This window comes from Heterodontus francisci, chromosome 3, assembly GCF_036365525.1.
Source record: "Heterodontus francisci isolate sHetFra1 chromosome 3, sHetFra1.hap1, whole genome shotgun sequence".
Classification (NCBI taxonomy): domain Eukaryota; kingdom Metazoa; phylum Chordata; class Chondrichthyes; order Heterodontiformes; family Heterodontidae; genus Heterodontus; species Heterodontus francisci.
This window is the reverse complement of record NC_090373.1, coordinates 16,953,085-16,963,427: the sequence shown is the minus strand read 5'-3', so window position 1 is coordinate 16,963,427 and position 10,343 is coordinate 16,953,085. Positions and strand designations below refer to the sequence as shown.

General features: G+C 43.6%; 1 non-coding gene across 1 annotated transcript; it reads right to left on the bottom strand.

The window, feature by feature from the left end:
- Positions 1-9,217: 9,217 nt before the first annotated feature.
- LOC137368137 (small nucleolar RNA SNORA53) lies at positions 9,218-9,475 on the bottom strand. The gene has a single exon (XR_010974366.1). It is a non-coding gene; the product is annotated as a small nucleolar RNA SNORA53 (small nucleolar RNA).
- Between the last annotated feature and the right edge of the window lie 868 nt (positions 9,476-10,343).

Here is a 10,343-nt window from a genome sequence, read left to right as displayed (position 1 = left end):
TGCAGCCCCTGGGGTAGCACTGTGTAGGAGCACTAGGAAAGGCAAAGGCACCTGCAAGACCAGCATTCAGGGAATGCACAAGATGAGTACTTCATTCTTGTTTTTATAATTGGATGTGCTGTTTGACAAAAATGTTGGCCGGCATTTTACACCGCCCCAGCACGTCGGATGGTGGCTTGGGGGCGGCGTAAAATTGAGCGGCAGGCTCCGGGAGGCCTAACCGCCCCGATTCCGCCTCCGACCAAGTTTACGGAGGTCTGGCGGGGGGTAAGAAGTGGCCCACCCACCCAAGGCCAATCAAGACCCTTAATTGGCCACTTCACAGCCACTTAAGGGCCCTCGCCCGCCTCCACGGGTATTTTACCCGTGGCAAGCGGGTGTGCCGGGGACGTGAAAGGCCGCCCAGCTATGGCTGCCGGCCTTTCGCACCCCAGGGGGAGGGGGTGCTGGCAATCAGGCACAGGGTGCACGATTGAGGGCCGCCCCCACCTCCCAACCCAACCCCGGTATCCAAGACGCCCCCCTACCCCCAAACGACCACCCTCACCTCACCAGGGCATGACCGATTCCCCTGGCAAGGCAGCTCAAACTTACCTTCTGTCCCAGTTCCGTTGCGTCCTTCTCGGTCGGCTGGGCAGCAGTCTTAGCAGTGGCCACTGCTCCCGGTGGCGCTGCTGAGACTAAGAGCTGCCGGCCCGCTGTTTGGCTGGCAGCTCACTGAGGCAGGACCTCCTCCCTCAAGCGGGTGGAAGTCCCGCCTCGGGGCATTTAAAGCCTGGGAATCCGTAAAATACGGGACGGATCCCCAGGCTGGGCGGGAGCGGCACTGATATTTACCTTGGAGTACGGCTCCCGTCCGCCCAGCGTAAAATTCTGGCCGTTATGACAATAATTTTGTTGGTGGCTCTTATTGCAGGATTTCGACCAAGAGGACACTGTGATGGGACTTCACGGATGGATGGGAAGGTGGGGTGTAGTGGAGAAATGGTGGTGAAAAGATGCTGTTCTAAGGGATCCGGAATCTGAGTAGGCACTCATGGGCTGCCCAGAGTGAAGGCCTCTTGGATGCCTCCTCCTCTTCCTCCTTCTTCCTTCCTACAGAGCTTGCCCTCTCCGCAGTCTCTGCTCTTTCTCCCTGTCATGTTACCGGCCCAGAGCACTGCCACTGCTGACCCATACCTGTTGCTTCCATTGTGTGGATAGGTCACCTAATCCACTCTCTCCCTGTGAGGATACAGCAACACTCCCTGCCAAATCCAGGAACTCACTGCAACACCTGCAAGAACATTCCACAGTACTCCCACAGAATTTCCAATTAGCGGAAGTTAGTCTAAATCACTTTCCCTGCAAGGTGGATGCCTGGCCCTTTAAATAGCACTAGTTAGGGGGGTGGGGGGGGGAGGGTCCTCCTTGCAGCTGAACTCATCATCTTTTGTGAGTGGATAGCACAGGGGTTCAGTGAACCTGCGTGGTCCAAGTTTCAAAAACGTGCATTGACTCAGCCAAATCGGCTGCTTGACATCCCGATCTGGCCAGTTGGGACATCTCTGCCGCACGCACGGCTCGCCCATGTTGACACCATTCCCAGCATGGGGCACCGCGCAAGCCATGCCAGATGTGGCCGGAAGTGATGTGTGTGCCATTCTGAGGGACTCCGGCTTCAGTAGCACTGGCCCCTGTGGCACTGCATAGCTGAGTTTCTAGCCGTAATAGCACCAACCCAGGTTTCCTGCAGTGAATGGGTACAGTCTGTGCTGGAGGAGTTATGGTTATTGACAGCTGAAAATCAAACCCTTACTGTAAAGCAATCACTAACATCATAAAATGTTATAAACGAGAGAAATTTCCTTTAACAAGATCTCTGCAGAATTCAATTGCTTTGACGATGAATATTAAGCTCGGAGTTAGTCCTCAGTGGCCAATATAGATTAAATGGTATCGCATGACCAATCCAAAAGAAAGATTGCATTGTTTCCCATATTCTACACTGGCATGCAGTCAAAATCTGTGCAAGGTCTAATGTACCAGTTTGTCTGCACTTCTCGAGATTACTCATCTGCTCGTATGGGAACGGACTCACCTTTTCATGCCCAAACATGTAAAATAATAAATATATACATATAAAAAATAATTAGTATGCCCAGCAAAGAACCAAAAGGAAGAGTTTTCAAGGTCAATGTTATGACTAGATGCTCCAGGTCCAGACTCTTTAGTGAGAAATGGTGGGTTTTAGTAACTGGAAAACTGTGGGAATGACTTTGTCATATCTTGATATGTACACCGTGGAAGGTGAGGCTTTATGCCACGTGCCTACTTTCCTAATATTTACTCTTGTCTGTTAAGTGGTCCACGTTGTGGGTCAATAAATATACTCTGTGGTACAGATGTGCTGGGGGGAGGATTATAGTGAATAAACCCTTGAAACCATAGGCAGGAATTTATGGGTGGGAATTCTTCCAATCGGCTGTAATTACAACAGAAGGTCACTGGAAACCCCACGTGTGACGTGATAAGAGGACTTCTGCTGAATCTTCTCCTGCTGAAGTTACAACGGGGTAATTCCCAAGGAAATTTCCAGAACATGACTGATGCTCAGCTATCGTAAAAGAGGCAAATAAGATGCTGGATTGTATAAGCAGGATTAAAGTATAGGGTTGAAGAGGTTGTGTTAGAACAGTATAACACATTGATCAGACTGCTCCATGTGTGGCATTAGGATCATTTGATTCTATTAATACCCTTCGGAGGATGAGTAGCAACAAGGACAATTTAAGGAAGTTCTGCTTTCACTCAAAAGGTTGTAGAATGTAGTGCAGTTGCTAGAGACTGCCACCAGAGCAAATAATATTAATATGTTCACAGGATAATTAGATATATTCTAAAAAAACAAATAAAAAAACACTTGCATTTAGACAGTGCTTTTCACGACCACTGAATGTCTCAAAGAACTTTACAACCAATGAAGTACTTTTGAAGTGTAGTCTCTGTTCTAATGACGGAAACAGGGCAGCCAATTTGCGCACAGCAAGCTCCCACAAACAGCAATGATCAGATAATCTGTTTTTGTGATGTCGATTGAGGAATAAATATTGGCTCTTCTTTGAAATAGTGCCACAGGATCTTTCACGTCCACCTGAGAGGGCAGATGGGACCTCGGTTTAAAATCTCATCCAAACGATGGCGCTTCTGACAATGCAGCACTCTCTAAATACTGTACTAGACTGCAGCTTTGTTTTTGGTGCTCAAATCCTGGAGTGGGACTTGAAGCTAGAACCTTATAACTCAAGGGGTGAGTGTGCTAGTAACTGAGCCACAGCTAACACTTAAGGAAAGGAAGAGTTACAAAATCTCTGAGAAAACAGATAGGTGAATTCAATATGTACAAAATACAAAATATGTTATAAGGCTATTGAAAGATATCCAGCCAGGTTTTCTTCCATACGAGATGCAGCCACACAAACTTGTTTGTATCGATGTTCCAACATAGATTAAAGAACAAACTGGTTGCCTGTGCAAAAGCAGCACCGCTCTGCTCCTCATTCTCTCACCAGCATATGTTGGCATCAGAGCTGTGCAATAACATCATCATTTGCAAATGTCCTGTAGTTTGTTAATTATCACTATCCCTTCAATTTAACACCCGTTTCTTCTCTCACTCGGATCTTGGATTTCTCAGTCTTCTGTCGGGTCAAAAAAGAGCATTTATATTGCATCTTTCAGGTTCACCGGGCACCCTGAAGTGCTTCATAATCACTGAATTATTTTGAAGTGTGGTCACTGCCGTCCTGTAGGCAAAGCACGGCAGCCGATTTGCACATAGCCATGCCCCACAAACAGCAATGAGGTAAATTATCAGTTAAATGTTTTAATGCTGTTAATGGAGGGATAAGTATTGACCAGATCACATTGACAACTCACCTACTGTTCTGTAAATAGTGTCTTGGGATCTTTAGTGTCAGCCTGAACAGGCAGATGGGGCCTTGGTTTCATGTCTCATCTGAAAGATGGATCTCTGACAATGAAGCACTCCCTCAGTACTGCTCTGCAACATCAGGCTAGATTATGTGGTCAAGTTAATGGAACACAGTTTGGCCCTATTACCTTCTAACCGCAGCTGCAGATTCTCAGATAGTTTTATGAGCCATTCTGGCAATGTGACCAAAATATATCATCTTGTTTTTTGCTTAATCATTTGGGACGCTGGTGATTACTATATTCTATCACTGACAACCTTTCTCATGATTCTCCGCTGTCATTTAATACCAAGTATCCTTCTGAGGCCTCATTAATCAAATGCTTCAAACTTTTTCCCTCTGCTTGTGTGCAGAGCCAAGTCTCAGCTGCACTGAACTTTAAATATATCCTAGGAACCAAAATTGGTTGGATGGAATATCCCCATGCATGAGGAAGGACTTTAGAATATCTTCTCAAAGATGTTTTATTTCCCATTGAAACTGAGCCTAATTTCGGAGGGAAGTTAAATGTCAGTAAATTGCCTGGTGTATTGTCAAACGCATAAAAATAACTCACATTTAAATAACTAAATGGTGTTGAAAATATGAACCACTGTCACATACAACGAAGCAAATGAACACTTAATTTTAGTATTGATTCCAGTTTTTAACAAAACAATGTTGCAGAAAACAAACACGTCGAAAACCAGATATTTGAATTTAAATACATCTTCCACACATTAATGAGGTACGCCAGTAACTTATTTCTGGGACCCATTAAATGCCCAAAATTTTAAATGCAAAAAGAGAACATGCTACTATGAAATGTTCACAATGTTCTGTTATTATTTTTGTTACTTTTGTAGGTTTCATTTTCTAACTTCTTCCCATATATTTCTTAAGATCCTTCTTCAAATTCGCCATATTTCAAGCCAAGAGGTTAGAAAGAAAGAAGTATTTTTATAGCACCTTTCACAGCTTCAGGGTGTCCCAAAGCACTTTACAGCCAATGAAGTAGACTTGTAATGTAGGGAAGGGTGGAAGCCAATGTGTGCACAGCAAGCTCCCATAAAGAGCAATGTGATAATGACCAGATAATCTGTTTTTTGTGATGCTGATTGAAAGATAAATATTGGCCAGGACACTGGGGAGAACTCACAGAATCACCGAATAATACAGTGCAGAAGAGGCCCTTCGGCCCATCGAGTCTGCACCGATGCATTAAAGAACTTCCCTGCCCTTCTTTAAAATAGTACCATGGGATCTTTTACACCCAATTTAGGATGCAGATGAGGTTTTAGTTTAATATCTCACCCAAAATACAGCGCCTCCAACACTCCCACTGGAGCATCAGCCTAGATGTTGTGCTCCAGTCTCTGAAGTGCAACTTGAACTCACAACCATCTGCCTCAGAGGTGGGAGTGCTACCCACTGAACCACAGACAACATAGACAGTTAATGTAATCCCAGACATTTCATATTATTTATTCTTATATTCAAATACATTCATGGCTGTACCACGCCCGTTCTCAGTAACCTTCTCCAGCCCTCCGAGACCGCTACCAATCTCCAACTCTGGCCTCTTGTGCATCCCTAATTTTCATCAATCCACCACTGGCGGTCATGCCTTCAATTGCCTAGGACCGAAGTTCAGGGATTCGCTCTCTAACCTCTCTGCTCTCCACTTCTCTCTCCTCATTTAAGACACTCCTTAAAATCTACCTCTTTGACCAAGCTTTTGGTGATCTGCCCTAATACCTCCTTCCATGGCTTGGTGTCAAGTTTTGTTTGATAACCAGTCCTGTGAAGTACCTTGGGATGTTTTACTGCATTAAAGGTGCTATATAAATGTAAATTGCTGCTGTGGAAGTAAGTGTGCAAATAGGGTGAATAATGATTTTTATTGGTCTTGGTGTTACTCTTTTAGACAAATGGCCAAAGTTGAAAACTCAGAGTGTAGGAAATCACAAGTGTGAATCCACATTCTACCACTTTGTGATGCAATCATCCTATTACTCTACATCCTTCCTCCTCCAATTTGCACCTCTATTTTCCCCAGCATGGCTTTATCTTCTAAAGATGATGATACACGCTGGATTACTGTGCCATGTCAAAGGGATCACTCAAACAGGTTTAAGGCAGGGCATGATTCGTGGTGTGTCAGTTAACTGAGAGGGACCACAACTTCTCCCACCTCAGGCAGGCTTCCAATACTGACCACAAGGTAGTTATCAGGAGTGGAAACTTTGGCTAATATTTCCAACTCTGGAGAAAGTTGGACTGATTGCACAGCACTAGAAGATTCAACATAAGCCTGGTTGCACCACCCTTGTAGGTAGCGATTTCCAGTCCATTACCACTTGCTGCGTAAAAAAGTTCTTAGCCACATTCCCTCTGTAGCTGAGAACATAAGAGTATAAGAAATAGGAGCAGGAGCAGGCCATTCAACCCCTCGAGCCTGCTCCTCCATTTAATAAGATCATTGCTGATCTGATTGTGGCCTTAACTCCACTTTCCTGCATGCCCTCTCCTCCATAACCCTTCATTCCCTTGCCAACCAAAAATCTGTCCAACTCAGCCTTGAATATATTCAATGACCCAGCCTCCACTGTTCTCTGGGGAAGAGAATTCCAAACACTAACAACCCTCAGAGAAGAAATTCCTCCTCATCTCCATCCTAAATGGGAGACCCCTTAATTTGAAACTGTGCTCCCTAGTTTGAGATTCCCCCACGAGGGGAAACATCCTCTCAGCATCTACCCTATCAAGCCCTTTCAGAATCCTATATATGTTTCAATAAGATCACCTCTCAATCTTCTAAACTCCAATGAGGATAGGCCCAACCTATCAACCTTTCCTCATAAGACAAACCCCTTCATCCCAGGAATCAGCCTAATGAGCCTTCTCTGAACTGCTTCCAATGCAAGAATACCCCTCCTTAAATAAGGTGACCAAAACTGTACACAGTACCCTAGGTGTGGTCTCACCAATGCCCTGTACAGTTGTAGCAAGAATTCCCTACTTTTATGCTTCATCCCCCTTGCAATAAAAATAAAGGCAAATATTCCATTTGCTTTTTAAAAAATTGTTGTACCTGCATGCTTACTTTTTGTGACTCACGTGCAAGGACACCCAGATCCCTGTGTACAGTAACATTCTGCAGTCTTTCTCCATTTAAATAATATTCTGCTTTTCTATTCTTCCTGCAAAAGTGGACAACCTCACATTTTCCCACATTATACTCCATCTGCCAAATATTTGCCCACTCACTTAACCTATCTATGTCCCATTGCAGACTCTTTGTATCCTGCTCACAACTTGCTTTCTTACTTATCTTTGCATCATCAGTAAATTTGGCTACAATAAAGTTGGTCCCTTCATCCAAGTCAATAATATAGATTGTAAATAGCTGAGGCCCAGCACTAATCCCTGTGGCACTTCACTGGTTACAGTTTGCCATCCTGAAAATGACTGATTTATCCCAACTCTGTTTGCTGTTAGTTAGCCAGTCCTCTATCCACGTTACTATATTACCCCCAACACCATGAGCCCTTATCTTGTGTAGCATCGCTTGTGTTGTGTCTCTTGCCCAAAACCTTACATCTGTGTCCCCTAGTCCTCCTCCTACCATCAGCTAATGGGAAAAACTTTTCTTGGTCTACCGTATCTAAACTTGCCATAATCTTGTAAGCCTCCATCAAATATATTTGGACAAATATGTGTTTGGAATTTTTATGCCAGTTGTGTCACTGATGTTTTATTAAATGACTTAAAATTACTTACAGTGAATCCATCAATTAAATTAAGACATAGTCCAGAATTAAAGCAGTTGATGCTCTGGAGTTTACAGTAGTCGGTTGCTTCCTCACAATTTCTTCCAGTGAATCCTGGCAAGCATCTGTGAAGACATCAGAAAATTAGATAACCACAGATGGAGGCAGGAGGCAGTACCACCTACCCAGCAAACACAAACAGATGCTGAGATTCTTTAAGCCATTCATCAGCTCTATCGCACAGGAATCACAACAACACCGTTAATTTAGCACTAAAGAAATAGTTTGTATTTAAATAGCACCTTTCACAACCTCAACATGTCCCAAAGCACTTTATATCCAATTAAGTATTTTTTGAAATGTAGTCACTGTTGTAGTGTAGGAAACATGGCAACCGATTTGCACACAACAAGCTTGCACAAACAGTAATGAAATAAATCACTGGATAATTTGTTTTTAGGTGTGCATTGACGGATAAATGCTAGCCAGGACATCACAGAGAAGGCCCTTGCTCTTCTTCAATCTTCTTCAAATAATTCCATGGGGCCTTTGAAATTCACCTAAGAGGACAGTGTTAAAACGTTTGAGAAGGGTGGGGGGTGTGGGGGAGGGGGGGGGGGGGGGTGAGTCTCAGGCCCTCCTCTCACCCCGCCTCTTGTTTGACCGCAACAGGGTTTATTCCCTAGTTGTGCTTACCACATCAGTGAATGTTTTACCTCTTTCCTCTAAGGTGATTGCAAAAGAACCAAGCGGACAGGTTTTCTGGAGTTTAAACAAGAAAGAGGTAAGTTTATGATACTTAACACTCTGTCCCAATTTAAAAATACGCTACACATTTACGCACACATTCACATGAGAACCACACACACACACAAATAGGTTACAGAGAGAAACAGATTTGGTGGTTGGATTAAAATCCAGAATAAATGGAACTTAAATTCAGTCTGTAAATCCAGTAGTCTGCAGCTGAAGCTGTATTCCTGAAGTCCTCGCTGGTCAAAGGGCACTTTAGTTAGCCTATTTTGCTCAGAGTTTTCCTGAATGCAGAATTGGTTGTGGGTTCTCTTCCCATGGGTGGGTGACTGAGTGACTGAGTGAGTGAGTGAGTGAGAGAGAGAAAGATACCGGGGAGCAGCTGTCATCTTTGCTGCTGTACACTCAGTTAGTCATTGTCTGCTGCCTGTCTCACAAAACTCTAGCTTCTTCAGAGATGAACAGGCAGTCACTTGGTTCTATCAATCCCTTTTATTTTTAATGAGGTCCAAAGTCTAAAAACCCAAAACTCCTCACGTGGGGCTGCCAGTGCGTAAGCCCCCGCAGGGAAGTCGCCACTTATGAATGCCTCAGAATGACTTTGAATGGCTCGCTAATGAGGATCATCTGACTCAGCTACTCATTTAGCCTCAGTTGCTCTGGCTGGGCTTCTTGTCAGACCGTTTGTCTTCAGTCTCACATTTTATTCAACATTTAAACCAGACTGATTTTGATAAACATGTCTGCAGAGCAGCAAAGTCCCAAGGGCAGAAAAACAGCCTGGAGTAATACAGCTCTTTCATGTCAGAACAGAGGGGCTACCATGCAGGTATATTACTCTTACACATCAATGACTCAAGCACCTTCGACTGTACAACCACTAAAGTTGATGAACGTTATCTTCCAGCACACCAGAGAACCCAACAACATGGTGCAAAGAGATCTATCAGCAAAGCAGAACAGATATATCCCAAAGGTGGATCTAAGGAGTGAGTTTTTTTGTCCCAACCAACTACTAGCATTCAAATTTACAAACTCCAGGTATTTGAAATGCAAGTTGCAGTGGCCATCTTGGTTGCTAGATTTTTAAAAGTTAACTTATAGGATTTTTTCCATTAAAAGTCTAAGTTTCCAACCAATGAAATTAATATTTCCCATTTGGCATATAGGGTTTTCCTGACAGTACACAGAACTTCAGTTTAACATTTCATTTGGAAGACAGCATCTTCAACAGTGTAGAGCTTCACTGGAGTACTAGTCTTGATTTTATGCTCAAGTCTTTGGACTAAGGCTTGAAATCACAACTTTTTGATTCAAAGGTGAGCATGCTACCACTGAGCCACAGCTGTCAAGCACTCAGACACTCCTTATCATAAACTGGTCCCAGGACTAGCTCCTTATTTTCAATACTGCTTAGTTACAACACAGATGAACTCACACTCAAAAGGATTATTGTGCTTAATCCACAAAACCCCAGGGTGACAGTCATTCCAATCTCTATTTGAATTGCTGAGACCTTGCATTTTAGACACACACATTCATACTGGGCTAAGCCCCCTCCGAACATTCCTAATCAATGGATATGCATCTATTGGCATAACTCACTTGAAGTGATTGCTGGTGCTTTCATAGTTGACCAACATGAATCTAGCCAACAAAATAAAACAGATTGATTTCTGGCTCAGCAATAGGGAACTGGGATTTTGTCAATTATTTTGATATTGTTGGCAAATGTATCTAGAAACACCTAATTTTGAACATCTGTACTAATGAGATTGATGTAGGAAAGCAAATTTGGCTCATATGTCTATTGGCTAGCTTCAATAAATTGCTGATCCCTGCATCAAAAATTGTGCTATCTGTG